Source organism: Anabrus simplex, chromosome 1 (assembly GCF_040414725.1).
Source record: "Anabrus simplex isolate iqAnaSimp1 chromosome 1, ASM4041472v1, whole genome shotgun sequence".
NCBI lineage: Eukaryota > Metazoa > Arthropoda > Insecta > Orthoptera > Tettigoniidae > Anabrus > Anabrus simplex.
In genome coordinates, this window is record NC_090265.1 from 158,608,597 (window position 1) to 158,623,600 (window position 15,004).

Genomic DNA, 15,004 nt, shown 5'->3' on the forward strand with positions numbered 1-15,004 from the left:
TACCTCGCCCAGGCGGCCTCACCTACTTTGCTGAACAGGGGCCTTGTTGGGGGATGGGAAGATTGGAAGGGATAGACAAGGAAGAGAGAAGGAAGCGGCCGTGGCCTTAAGTTAGGTACCATCCCGGCATTTGCCTGGAGGAGAAATGGGAAACCACGGAAAACCACTTCGAGGATGGCTGAGCAGGGAATCGAACCCCCCTCTACTTAGTTGACTTCCCGAGGCTGAGTGGACCCCGTTCAAGCCCTCCTACCTCTTTTTAAATTTCGTAGAAGAGCCGGGAATCGAACCCGGGCCTCCGGGGGTGGCAGCTAATCACACTAACCACTACACCACAGAGGCAGACAGATGAATTATTGTTAAATATATCTAGATTTGTTGTGATGATTGGAGGGTGCTTTTTACAGAGATTTTGGTGAAATTACAGCACTGGTTTAGTGGAAATCGATACCCACGTGTTGACACCACTGCTTACAACATTTTTACCGCCTTGATTCATCGGCAAAGGCTGGTAGTTCGTCGTTCATTTATATTACGAAACAGTGCGTTGTGTTCAGCATTAACTCTGAGGTTATTATTTAGCGTATGGCTTATACAGACATAATCAGTAATATATATATATATAGATACATATTTACAGCTGAGAAACAATGTAATTTGTGCTTCACAATTGAATATCTAGTTCTTCAATCCAGCGTGCAGCATCTGGAGTTAGCAGCAGGAAGTCATCTTCATCACCGTGATAGGCTCGAATCTTACATTCCCTGACGATATGACGAATAGTCTGGTGTGGAGCTCCGCAGTCACAGTCTGGATTAGGTAGCTTTTTCCTCTTATGGAGAGCGGCTCTGCACCGACCATGTCCTGTTCTGATTCTATTCAGGGCAGTGCAGGTCTTGCGTGGTAGGTGGGATCCACTTGGAAGTCTGGGACCTGAGAAGAAGGTATGAAGGCGCACATCCGTTGCTGCTTCCCATCTACTTTTCCACTCATCAAGAGATTTAAAATCCTTAGCATCCATGTTAGCAGCATCACGCAGAGTTGGATGGTGTGATTTTAGTCTATTAAGATTCAGAAGTGGCAGGTCACTATTCACGGGTAGACTAGGATTTCTTGAGATCTTGTGGAATTCCTTCATAAGGGCATTAGATCGGCGTAGATCAGGTGGCATTATACCAGTTAGCAGTGGAAGCCAATGAACTGGAGTAGATGTGATTACGCCAGATATGATGCGCATTATGGTATTAAGCTGGGTGTCAACAAGCCTTGTATGACGACTGTTCATCCAAACAGGTGCACAGTACTCAGCACTTGAATACATCAAACCCACAGTTTACGAAGGATGTTATTTCGAGACTTCAACATTTGTGCTAAGTTCAGGAGGTGTTGTTTGAAGGATTGTACGGTCCAAGATGACACCAAGGTATTTTGGGTTCCAGTTATGACGAAGAATTGTCCCTCTGAAACTAACATTCAGTTTCACGTTCGCCAAACGATTATTTAAATGAAAGCAAGACACTACTGTTTTACTCGCACTGGGTTGAAGTCTCCAGATTTTGAAGTAATCTTCCAGTAAAAATAGGTCTTTGGTCAGAATCTCTGGGCGGATTAACTCAATGTACGCTTTTTTTTTTGAAACAGTTGTCATCACCACATTCTGTATTTTAAAAACATTCTACTCGGAGGTGAAGTGATTCAACAGATCACATGGCGTACGCAAAGAAGATCAGAGGTTGTGGTGACTGTTGTTTAATTAGGGAAAGGTAGCGATATCATCATCCCCAACGTACAGCAAAGGATATAGAGTTCTGGTCTATTGCAGAATACGGACTATATAAAGGAAGGATGGATCTAGAGAAGGAAAAAAAAGGGAAATGAATTATTTCTCAGGCGTCGTTTGCCATATACCATTCAGGTTAGGTGGCAATAACATTTGATCAAGGGAGATCAGACCTGAAAGACGTTGCACAAACTGTAAGCCCCTTTACAATGTTTTTAAAATACAGAATGTGGTGATGACAACTGTTCCAAAAAAATTAGCATACATTGAGTTAATCCGCCCAGACCTATAAATATTCAATTTTTACACGAAACTTCTAATAGTATTTCTTTCTTGGATTAATTCATTCCTCTTTCTATCTATGTACGCTTCCAGACCGAGTTCATCCTCGGATTAGGCGAATGATTCATCATTCCTTGCCTCTTATAGGCAGTATATTGAATCCAACGTGTTCCATGAATACTATAAAGGAAGATAACCATCCTGTTACAATCTACCCACTAAGATGAACTGATTACTTCCAGGACACAGGTGTTTGGAAAGAAATGGTGCTTCCTACGAGAGTGACACCGGTCTACTTTTTCTTTCTTTGCTAGTGTTTTATCATTCCAACATGGAAGAATCTCGGCAATGCAAGAATGGGAAAGGAAGCGCCCGTGGCCTTAATTAAGGTACAGCTCCGGCATTCGTCTGGTGTGAACATAGGAAACCACGGAAAACCATCTTGATGGCTGCCAACGGCGGGTTTCGAACCCATCATCCCCAAATCAAGCTTACAACTAAGTGACTCGTACCGCACAGCCAACTTGCTCGGTAGATTAAATTTTCTCTACTGACATCACCTCGAAAGTAATTCCGAAGATGCAACGGTGGAATTCGAACCCAGGAATCTTCTAGGGCCATACTTAAACGAGATGAAATAATTCAAGAAAATTTATTAAAATCTCTAGCCATCTATATACTCGTATTAAAAGAGAGGTTCTACTGGACCGATTTGCTTCATGTTCGTCTTATTCTCTCCGGAATTACTTTCTCGTGAATCATGAAATATCGATAGGTCGCTAAATTCAGCCAACTTTGATTCATTATAAAATCAAATCATTAAGTGATCACTCCAACAATTGTAGACGAAGGCTTACCCTAACCCGCAATACATTCTGTACTTAACAGGTTGCTAAGCGACTAACTCTTTCATTAATATTCTGATATATGAAGGGTGCAGGGAAAGAAAGGGCTAAGTCCATTTTTTTTATTTTTTTATTTTTTAATGTGAATGAGATGTTTATTCCCGGTCCTAAACAATACCTCAGGTGGATTTGGAAAGAAGGAGCTAGGTCCACAAATACAGCAAAAACAAGAAACAGTGCACTGGGAAAGAAGGGGTCATGTCCAGTAAGTCAGGGAATAAACGGGCTCTTAAACAGTAGTTTTGAACCTTTAAGTTACCAGCCCTGTCATATTAATTATTATTTCCCTCCATTGTACCATTTGGAGGTTAGTTAATGTGTAATAGTTTGTTCTAGGAGTGCTCTGTGAATTATTCAGCAAGAAAGTGTTCATTAATGCTTCAATATGTGTGACTTAAGTGAACTATCAGATTCTTCAATTAATAAGGATGATCAGCACAGGGTAACTAAGAAAAGGAGACGTCATGGAAGAATGTCAGAGGTCAGGACCAAACTTAACCTAAGTAGTCATATAATGGGGCAGAACTGCAATTGTAAGATGAAATGTTTTGATGTGGTTGGTGAGGAAAACAGGAAAACCATTTTAAGGAATTTTAATCTCATGCTAAGCAGGGACATCCAAGATTCATACCTATGCGGTCTCATTTCTGTTTTACCAGTCGCTCGTCGACGGCCTAGAAACTTGGAGGGTCAAGCAAGTACTGCCAAACAAGCCACGTACAAGTACAGAGTGAGGGGATGTGCCGGGGTAACGAATGATTACGATGTATGCCGTAAAGCTTTCCTTGCAATTCATGGCATTGTTAAAAAGAGGGTCGAGCGGCTGGTAAGAGGTCTTAAAATCACCGGTATAAGTCCAAAAAACATGAGAGGAAAGCATTCCAATCGGCCGTGGAAGATTCCGGAAGAAAGTTTAGATGCTGTTCGTGAACATATAAAATCATTTCCCTCAAGAAACAGTCACTATGGTATACGAGACGCCAAAAAAGCATACTTAGCTGAAGATCTCAATATTAAGAGAATGTATGGTATGTTTAAAACTAAGTATCCTACGATCCAGCTTTCGTATGAAATTTACCGTTCAGTATTCAACAATGAATTTAATATCAGTTTTGGATACCCACGAATACAAAGCAAAGGTCGCCGCTTTAGAGAAAGAAAAAGCAAACTGTGGAGACTTTCCTAGAGCTGCCCAAATTTCTGATGAAATAAGAAGACTTTCAGTTGGAAATAGGGTCCATCTTACAAGGGCTGACACGTTCTATGCCAGAAAACGGAAAGCGCGGATACGTTGTAAACGTTCAAGCGTAACAGAAGCAAGTTGTATTGATTATGGTAGAAATCTGCCTATCCCTAACATATCAACTAATGATGCTTATTACAAGAGACAGCTGTCTCTTTATGTATTCAATATTCATAGACTATCCTGTGCTGAAAGTCAGTTTTATCTCTATACAGAAGTTGAAGGAAAGAAAGGCAGCGATGACGTTTGTTCGTTATTGCATGATTATTCTTATAATCATCTGCCCATGAAAATTAGAGACATTCAAATATTCTGTGACTCTTGCTCAGGACAAAATAAGAATCACACTGTCTTTCGATTTCTTCACTATCTTGTTCATTTTGAGAAGAGATTTGATTCAATCAAAGTAACATTCCCTATTCGAGGTCACAGTTACATGGAGTGTGACCGCAACATGGTCCTAGTTAACCAAAAGGCACGTATTGAAAGCCCTGAAGACTAAGGATACGTCTTCAGCACAGCCAGAGAAAACCCCTCACCTTTTCAAGTTCGGCTCCTTCATTCATTGGAAGAACCGTTTGCCACGTCGTCTGCCATAAGTGATTTCATTTTTGCGAAGTGGACAGTGCACCTCTCTCAGTTCTACGAGAAGAAATTCCCCACTCGACCTATTCGCGAGATTGTTCTGGACAACAATGACAGAGGAATAAAGTTCCGCTGCACATACACGGGGGAGTGGACTGATCAGGAAATGATTTCCAGAACCCAGAAGCAGCTTCCCAAAGGACAATTCTTCTTGCCAGGACGTAGCTACTCTACTGGTAAGTTAAATTTACATTACTATGTAACCCCGTATCCACCAATGGAAAATAATGTTACACATGAGGAGCAAAGTGAGTTATGGTCGAATTACTTTTTGTTTCAGGTTCCATCCCAATATCTAAGGCAAAGTACGACGACTTGCAACACCTGGCAAAATTCTGTGGACCAAAGGCCCAAGCATTCTTTCAAGCACTCCCGAGAGAGTAGGAGTGGAGTGAAGTTAAACAGTGACATCTACGGTTCACTATGAATCAATACTCTTAATTTCTACTAATGTACAAATGTCTACTGTACAAATTGTTGGTAAAATAAGCAAAGTTTTTTAAGTTCCTCCTCAAAATAATAATTAAAATAGAAATAATGTGTTGGTTTATTTGCCGATGTGATTGTCCGTTCACATTCACCATCATTTCCATAATAATTATAATTATGATACAGTATGTAAATTACTTTAAATAAAACTGAAAAATTGTCAAATAATTGATGGAGCACCATTTTTACCACATACCCTCTGTATGAATAGCCCCGTTCTTTCCCCTTCTGTTGTGTAGTTAGGAGAGAAGTTCATTTTTCCGAACATAGAATGTTGTTTTTACACCAGATGTAAGTTAAAATTGTTTAAAAATGATATAGCTAGTAGGAAATAACAATAACTGATATTCACTTTAGAAAATATAGTTGGTAAGCAGAGTTAAAATGTTTAAATGCCATTTACTCAAAATTTTAAAAATGTGACTTAGCTCTTTCTTTCCCTGCACCCTTCATATGTGATTTTCATCCACAGCAACGTCATTGCTCGCAGCCATGTTTGATTACTACCTGTCAAGCCAGAGAGTATACACTTCCTCCGTTCACTGAAGAATACTATTCCCTGTTAGATACTCTTTGATTCTCTAACCTGTCCCAGCTTCCAAATATATTCAACAGATGGCAGAGCGTACTTAATAACTTACATGCTGCTAAGAGAAAAATGTCTACGTACAAACAGACCCCATCATGGCATAGCCTTAGACATTATCTGGGAAGACCAATCGAAGGATAGCCTAGCTACACTAGAAAGAGTGAAGGCAATATATCTTTAAAATGTTCTCTGCCTGGCAAAAAGAATAAAAACCGCTCCTTCGAGACTAACCTATGAACCCACAAGACAACCGTTCTACATAGAAGAACTGCGATTGCCTTCTGCGACACAATACCAAGCTTTACATCAAGAACTGCAAGATTTAAAAAAAAAAAAAAATACAAACGATTATTTAGATAGATTTTTACCAAACAGACGGAAAGATGACGTCAGAATAGATGAGGTCTGAATACAAACTGCGCTTCCCATTAAATGTTCGTAAAACCATTGAAAAGGGCACGTAAAACAATATGACTACGAGAGACATATCAAGACGAATTATCCGACCTACAGTATATAATAACGAATGCTGTGGAGAAGCATGGGTCCTCTAGTTAGTATTATTTCAGTTTCAGAATGCCAACTTTAGTGTGATTAGCTGCCACCCCCGGAGGCCCGGGATCGATTCCCGGCTCTGCCACGAAATTTGAAAAGCAGTATGAGGGCTGGAACGGGGTCCACTCAGCCTCGGGAGGTCAACTGAGTATAACGGGGTTAGATTCGCTCCTCAGCCATCCTGGAAGTGGTTTTCCGTGGTTTCCCACTTCTCCTCCAGGCAAATGCCGGGATGCTACCTCACTTAAGACCACGGCCGCTTCCTTCCCTCTTCCTTGTCTATCCCTTCCAAACATCCCATCCCACCACGAGGCCCCTGTTCATCATAGCAGGTGAGGCCACCTGGGCGAGGTACTGGTCATCCTCCCCAGTTGTCTCCCCCGACCCAGAGTCTGAAGCTCCAGGACACTGTCCTTGAGGCTGTAGAGGTGGGATCACTTGCTGAGTCCGAGGGAAAAAGCGCCCCTGGAGGTTAAACAGATGAAGAAGAAGAAGAAGAAGAAGAACGCCAAATAATTAAAAATCAGAATAGTTAATAGGTCTATTATCATAAAAATGTATGTCCTACAAATGTCCTAACATCCTGACCTATGTTTATGACATAAATTTGACTATCCTGCTACACAGTGTACGTAAGTACGTATTTCCTTCCCTTCCTGCGTAAACAATTCATTAAGTGTTGCGAATAAAGGAGCCAAACATATCCACAAACTCAGTTGTGGGAAACTTCACAGCGGCGCTGAGTGGTTCAGATGGTAGAAACGCAGGCATTCTGAACCCAAGTAGAGGGATTCGATCCCCGCTCTGTCTAGTGATATATGAAGGTGCTCAAATACGCCAGTCAAATTTAGATTTATTGGAACTTGAAACAGTTCTTGTGGAATAATATTCCGGCACCTCGGCTTCTTCGAAAACTGTAAAAACATTTAGTGGGTCTTAGAAACTAATAACATTACTGTAAAACTTCAGGGGTGATTCTGCAGAAAACTGATTTGTAAGTACAGTTCCAAAATGGTCAGTTCAGATACAGTTTTTATATATGAATGAATGAATACTGATCTGCATTTAGGGCAGTCGCCCAGGTGGCACATTCCCTATCTGTTGCTTTCCTAGCCTTTTCCTAAATGATTTCAAAGAAATTGGAAATTTATTGAACGTCTCCCTTGGTAAGTTATTCCAATCCCTAACTCCCCTTCCTATAAATGAATATATGCCCCAGTTTGTTCTCTTGAATTCCAACTTTATCTTCATATTGTGATCTTTCCTACTTTTATAAACGCCACTCAAACTTATTCGTCTACTAATGTCATTCCACGCCACCTCTCCGTTGACAGCTCGGAACATACCACTTAGTCGAGCAGCTCTTCTTCTTTCTCTCAATTCTTCCCAACCCAAACTTTGCAACATTTTTGTAACACTACTCTTTTGTCGGAAATCTCCCACAAGGCCCCTGTTCATCATAGCAGGTGAGGCCACCTGGGCGAGGTACTGGTCATCCTCTCCAGTTGTCTCCCCCGACCCAGAGTCTGAAACTCCAGGACACTGCCCTTGAGGCTGTAGAGGTGGGACCTTGATGATAATTTGTACATTGAACATGGATGATTACAGTTTATTTGTAATTCGTTTCATATCTTACAAGTTTCAAGACATATGCTTTTGCTTAATAAGGCAATGGTGTCTTCTTCTTCTTTTCTGCCGCTTTCCCCACACCTGAGGGGTCGCGGATGCGAGCTGTGTCGCACATGTGGATTTGCCCTGTTTTACGGCCAGATGCCCTTCCTGACGCCAACCCTATGTGACGGGATGTAATCACTATAGCGTGTTTCTGTGGTGGTTGGTAGTGTAGGGTGTTGTGTGAATATGAAGAGGAAAGTGTTGGGACAAACACAAACACCTAGGCCCCGGGTCAGAATAATTAATCAGAGGGGATTAAAATCCTCGGCCCGGCCGGAATCGAACCCGGGACCCTCTGAACCGAAGGACTCAACGCTGACCAACTTGTAGGATTCCAGCAAGATATAGCAGATATCTTGGATTCTGGAGGTCAAAGGGACTGTATCGCGATTGACCTGTCTAAAGCATTTGATAGGGTGGATCATGGGAGACTACTGGCAAAAATGAGTGCAATTGGACTAGACAAAAGAGTGACTGAATGGGTTGCTATATTTCTAGGAAATAGATCTCAGAGAATTAGAGTAGGTGAAGCTTTATCTGACCCTGTAATAATTAAGAGGAAAATTCCTCAAGGCAGTATTATCGGACCTTTATGTTTTCTTATATATATAAATGATATGAGTAAAGGAGTGGAATCGGAGGTAAGGCTTTTTGCGGATGATGTTATTCTCTATAGAGTGATAAATAAGTTACAAGATTGTGAGCAACTGCAACGTGACCTCGAAAATGTTGTGAGATGGACAGCAGGCAATGGTATGTTGATAAACGCGGTTAAAAGTCAGGTTGTGAGTTTCACAAATAGGAAAAGTCCTCTCAGTTTTAATTACTGCGTTGATGGGGTGAAAGTTCCTTTTGGGTATCATTGTAAGTATCTAGGTGTTAATATAAGGAAAGATCTTCACTGGGGTAATCACATAAATGGGATTGTAAATAAAGGGTACCGATCTCTGCACATGGTTATGAGGGTGTTTAGGGGTTGTAGTATGGATGTAAAGGAGAGTGCATATAAGTCTCTGGCAAGACCCCAACTAGAGTATGGTTCCAGTGTATGGGGCACTCACCAGGATTACCTGATTCAAGAACTGGAAGAAATCCAAAGAAAAGCAGCTCGATTTGTTCTGGGTGATTTCCGACAAAGAGTAGCATTACAAAAATGTTGCAAAGTTTGGGCTGGGAAGAATTGAGAGAAAGAAGAAGAGCTGCTCGACTAAGTGGTATGTTCCGAGCTGTCAGCGGAGAGATGGCGTGGAAAGACATTAGTAGACGAATAATCTTGAATGGCGCTTATAAAAGTAGGAAAGATCACAATATGAAGATAAAGTTGGAATTCAAGAGGACAAACTGGGGAAAATATTCATTTATAGGAAGGGGAGTTAGGGATTGGAATAACTTACCAAAGGAGATGTTCAATAAATTTCCAGTTTCTTTGAAATCATTTAGGAAAAGGCTAGGAAAGCAACAGATAGGGAATCTGCCACCTGGGCGACTGCCCTAAATGCAGATCAGTATTGATTGATTGATTGATTGATTGATTGACCATTCAGCCAATGAGTCGGACAATATGGCAATGGTGTACGGTGAGAAAATTGGAAGTCTGTATTTCGAATATTTCATGCATCGTGGACTGTAACTATAGGTACTACCAAAACTAATTCAAAATAATGCAAGCAAAACATTTCCATACAGAACATCAAGAACCTACGATGGGTAAAACACGAAGGTTTGCACTAACTGTAACCTCGTTATTGTGATCTTGTGGACAAGCATGCTCAGTCACATTTGCCTTCGGATTTGACAGAACATTGAGTCATATCTCTTTAGTAAGTTTTACCGAACGAGTTGGCCGTGCGGTTGGCGTCGTGCAGCTGTGAGCTTGTATTCGGAAGATAGCGGGTTCGATTCCCACCACCGGCAGCCCTGAAGATGGTTTTCCATGGATTCCCATTTTCACGCCAGGCAAATGCAGGGGCTGTACCTTAATTACGGCCAAGTCCGCTACCTTCCTAATCCCAGCCCTTTCTCATCCTTCCGTCGCCGAATACCTTCGATGTTTTAGTGCAACATTAAACAAGCAGCAAAAAAGGAAAAGAGAAGAAGTTTTCGTCTCTAAATGTCTCGATCTCCTGAGAGGGAAACAAACACACGTTCTCTAGGATGAATCAAACACACTAAACTTCCTCTGTTAAACAGCCCGAGGCATTCAAAATACTCTAATTACGTTGTCTTTGGTTGATCTGGTACTGTATGAAACTGCTCTCATTATACAGGGTTATTACCTAACATGTTACACGGAAATAACCTCTAAACCATTAAAGATATCAGCATTCTGTTTTCATATTCGTAAATGGTACGCAAGGTCTTGTAAAATTACGTGCTACTTGGTCTCATGGGGTGATTAACAACCGAGATATTGATACTAACTCTATATTTTTAAATGGAACGGCACAAATTCATACACCTGATTTAAAAGTCCATCTGCGTACAAGTTCAAATAATGTAAGTATTTTCAAAATCGGACAATTACTTTTTGAGATATAAGTAAGAACAGCATGCGCTGTTTTGCATGCCGCATTAGACTGCGTGAAGTCGGGCAAGGACATATTGTGGCGCAAGTAGTTTCCTGGGAGTGAGTTCAGCCACAGAATGGATACCAGGCATGTAAGCACCTCGTACACATGTGATGGGTTTGCAAAGTGTGTATGACAGGCGAACACATGACAGGACATAAACGGTTGATGTGCTTAAAGGAATAAAATAAGTACTTTGGCTTGAAAGGAACATAACGAAAGTTATAATTGTCACTGGTTTTAGTGTACAGTTCATACTACTCTATGAGTTGAGAAAAAAACATAACACAAAATACCGGAAGAGCTCCTTCTAGAAAAGCAACTGTTCAGAGCTGATCGTGGTGAGATGGCAGCAACACTATTATTTATGTTTTATTTTACACGCATTAATCTCCGCAGAGCTCCAGCGCGACTGTAGTAGCGTGCATTCGGGAGAGCGTAGGTTCGAGTCCTGCCTCGCCCAACCTGACAGTGATTTTCAGGGTGTTGTTCAACACCAGGCAAATACCGGATAGGTACATTTGGGATAGGCCACGGCCGACTTCATTTCCAAATCCTTCCCATTCCCATCCGTGAGAAAAGACGCTAAACTGAGCGCAACCTATTACATGTCAAAACAAAACAATACAACTTTAATCTCCCTTCCCCGTTGTGTGTTCGCCAGTCATACAATAACGTTGCACACCCAGGGTATGTTACGGTACATCACATTATGTTTACATTACATGCCTGGTATCCGTTCTGTGGCTGGAATCAAGGCCAGGAAGCAGCTTGCGCCTCAGTATGTACTTGCCCGACTTCACGCCGTCTGATGCGGCATGCAAAACCGCGCATGTTGTTCTTATTCATATCTCAAAAAGTAATTGTCCGATTTTAAAATACTTACATATTTGAACGTATACGCAGTTGAACTTTTAGGCCAGCTGTATGAATTTGTGCCGTTCCATTTAAAAATATGAAGTTAGTATCAATATCTCGGTTATTAATCACCCCATGAGACTAAATAGCACCTTATTTTACAAGACCCTGGGTACCATTTACGAATATGAAAACAGAATGCCGATATCTTTAATGGTTTAGAAGTTATTTCTGTGTAACATGTTAGGTGAATAACCCTGTATAATGTTCTTGTTTATTACTGTAAGTTCATGCCGCCTGTGTATAGCAATGGGTTTGGCGTTCACTTGTTGTCCTCGAGGTAACAGATGGAATACCGGTTCAGTCGACCCACGCCACAATTAATTGGTTTATTGATACGAAATGAGATGAGAAAACGATCTTATGAAGCATGGTGCAAACTCCCTTATAAAGGGAAAGGAGTCGAAGTTTATGGGTAACATCTCAAGACTAATATTCGTGGGTGAAGAGTAGGAAAGGGTTGTCGTGTTCCCAATGGGCTAATTCCATAGAGTTGCCATGTAACTTCCCAGCGGTGAGAGCGGTACCTGGAAGGAACCAACACACAGCATCGTGCAGACACCCAGGATGTGGAGAACCGGAGACGTTGAGTCATGTGCTGGGAAAGTGTTCTACAGGCGGATTGTCGAGAAACTCTCGTCATCACAGAGTACGTTCTTCAATTGCCACATCAATACGTAAATTGCAGTGGGAAGTTTATGAGGAGGTTCACTGTGTTTGAGCTCATACAATGTGAATTAACAGGAAAAAGAAACGACGACTGATTTTAGACCCAACGGTGCGACTGGAACTGGACAACCAACAAGCAATTCACTCTGACGAGGAGAAGGAGGCTATCTACCAACCATGCGTACCTCACTTTAGTGAGTTATAACCCGAACTCAATGGCATGGATGGTAAAGGTTCATCTCTTCGGAGCTCGGAGGACAGCTTTCAAGTACGTGGTAGCCATCCTGAAAGAACTCGGCACCACTGAAAAGGAGATTGATGACATCTGTACCAATATTTTGAAAGGATCATTAAATATTTTGCACAACCATTTATATGACAGCTTTCAAAATCTTTTGTCATTAGGTTATAAGTGGGGAATATAATTTTAGGTATTTACATGCATTGGTATTGTGCCAGGCCACTTCTGTGGTGTAGTGGTTTAGTATGATTAGCGTCCACTCCCCCCCTCCCCCATAGGCCCGGGTTCGATTCCCGGCTATGCCACGAAATTTGAAAAGTGGTACAAGGGCTGGAACGGGGACTACTCAGCCTCGGGTGGTCATCTGAGTAGAGGGGGGTTCGATTTCCACCTCGAAGTGTTTTTTTTTTTTGTGGTTTTTCCACTTCTCCTCCAGGCAATGCCGGGATGATACCTAACTTAAGGCCACGGCCACTTCCTTCTCTCTTCATTATCTATTCCCTCCGATATTCCCACACCCGCACAAGGCCCCTGTTCATCATAGCAGGTGAAGCTACCTGGGCGAGGTACTGGTCCTCCTCCCCAGTTTAAACCCAGACCCAAAGTCTCGCTCCCCAGGACACTGCCCCTGAGGGGGTAGATGTCGGATCCCTCACTGAATCCAGCGGGAAATCAAACCCTGGAGGGTAAACGGATTAGGAAATAAATAAATAAATAAATAAATAAATAAATAAATAAATAAATAAATAAATAAATAAATAAATAAATAAATAAATAATAATTGTTCCGAGGTTTGGTGGATCAGCAGAGGTGAAAAGAAGGTGTGGGCTTGAATGGGTCTAACTACAAATCCAAAATTAATTTTAAAACTTTAACAAGGTTATTTTTTTTTCCAAAAACAACAAGTAACAGAGTAACAGGTACCAAGTAGCAGAGAAACCAGTAAAAGACGCACAATATTAGTACAATTAACAGTTCTTGGGCTTTGAACCCCTCTTTTTACATATGGTGAGTTCTTGGCTCAAATTTAGAAGTTATAACTTTACATGAGGGCAGAAATCCCCTAGTACATGGAGCGCTTGCTCCCACCTAGCACTGTCAGGCCTCCTAGAGGCACGCACCAAATACAAGAAAGAGCAGACCCGCTCTCAATATTACAAGCCTATCAAAGGCCACAATAAACTTTACTTCTAACTGCCCTCAAGGCACAAAGAAACAGGGGTACCTTGTACCCAACCTACAGGGCCTTCGCATGAAGGAAAAACAACAGGTTAAGTTACTGGCCCAAAGTACAGTGAGGACTGGAGGCTTGAACTTGCACTCCTAAATACACATTTAAACCCTAAGTGGCGCTCGGCCGATTACACAGGGGCTAATCCCAAGCTAGGGAGGTGACTCGTATGAGAAAACTTTGACACGTTAAGAAAGAGAAGAAACGGTTATGAAAACGTAGTCACCTCAACTTCAAAATGAAGGGAAGCTCGAGAGGGTAAAGCACTCTCTATCCCCGCTTTACAGTTAAAGAAATTTGTAGTTTTTACATAGACTAAAATGGGATTTACATTTTAAAAAGGTTGGTTACATATTAAAGATTTCGAACCTTCCCCGCGAGTTACACTGCTGAGCTAGCAAGAAAGGATGTTAAATGGCCATTACCTTTTTAAGAGCTGCTTCCAGAAGAACAATGAGAAACAAAAACAAATCGAAATACACACAGTGACATCTTCTGATAAACAGCTGAGTTGATTCCGTTTTTAAAGTTCAGAGTTTCTCCTGTAGAGGAGTTTCATTTGGCGCAAGATTTGAACTTGCGTCGTAGAGGTGTACCGCCCGGTACAATAATAATAATAATAATAATAATAATAATAATAATAATAATAAGAAGAAGAAGAAGAAGAAGAAGAAGAAGAAGAAGAAGAAGAAAGAAAGAAAGAAAGAAAGAAAGAAAGAAAGAAAGAAAGAAAGTAGAACTGGCTGAGTCAGCAAAGAGGATGCATCTGGATGTGCTAGGAGTAAGTGATATTCGGGTAAGGGGAGATAACGAGGAAGAGATAGGAGATTATAAAGTGTACTTGACGGGTGTTAGAAAGGGAAGGGCAGAGTCTGGGGTAGGGCTCCTTATCAGGAATACCATTGCACGGAACATAGTCTCTGTTAGGCACGTAAATGAGCGAATGATGTGGGTAGATTTGTCAGTTGGAGGAATTAGGACTAGAATTGTGTCCGTGTATTCACCATGTGAGGGTGCAGATGAGGATGAAGTTGACAAGTTTTATGAAGCATTGAGTGACATCGTGGTCAGGGTCAACAGCAAGGATAGAATAGTGTTAATGGGCGATTTCAATGCGAGAGTTGGGAATAGAACTGAAGGATACGAAAGGGTGATTGGTAAATGTGGGGAAGATATGGAAGCTAATGGGAATGGGAAGCGTTTGCTGGACTTCGGT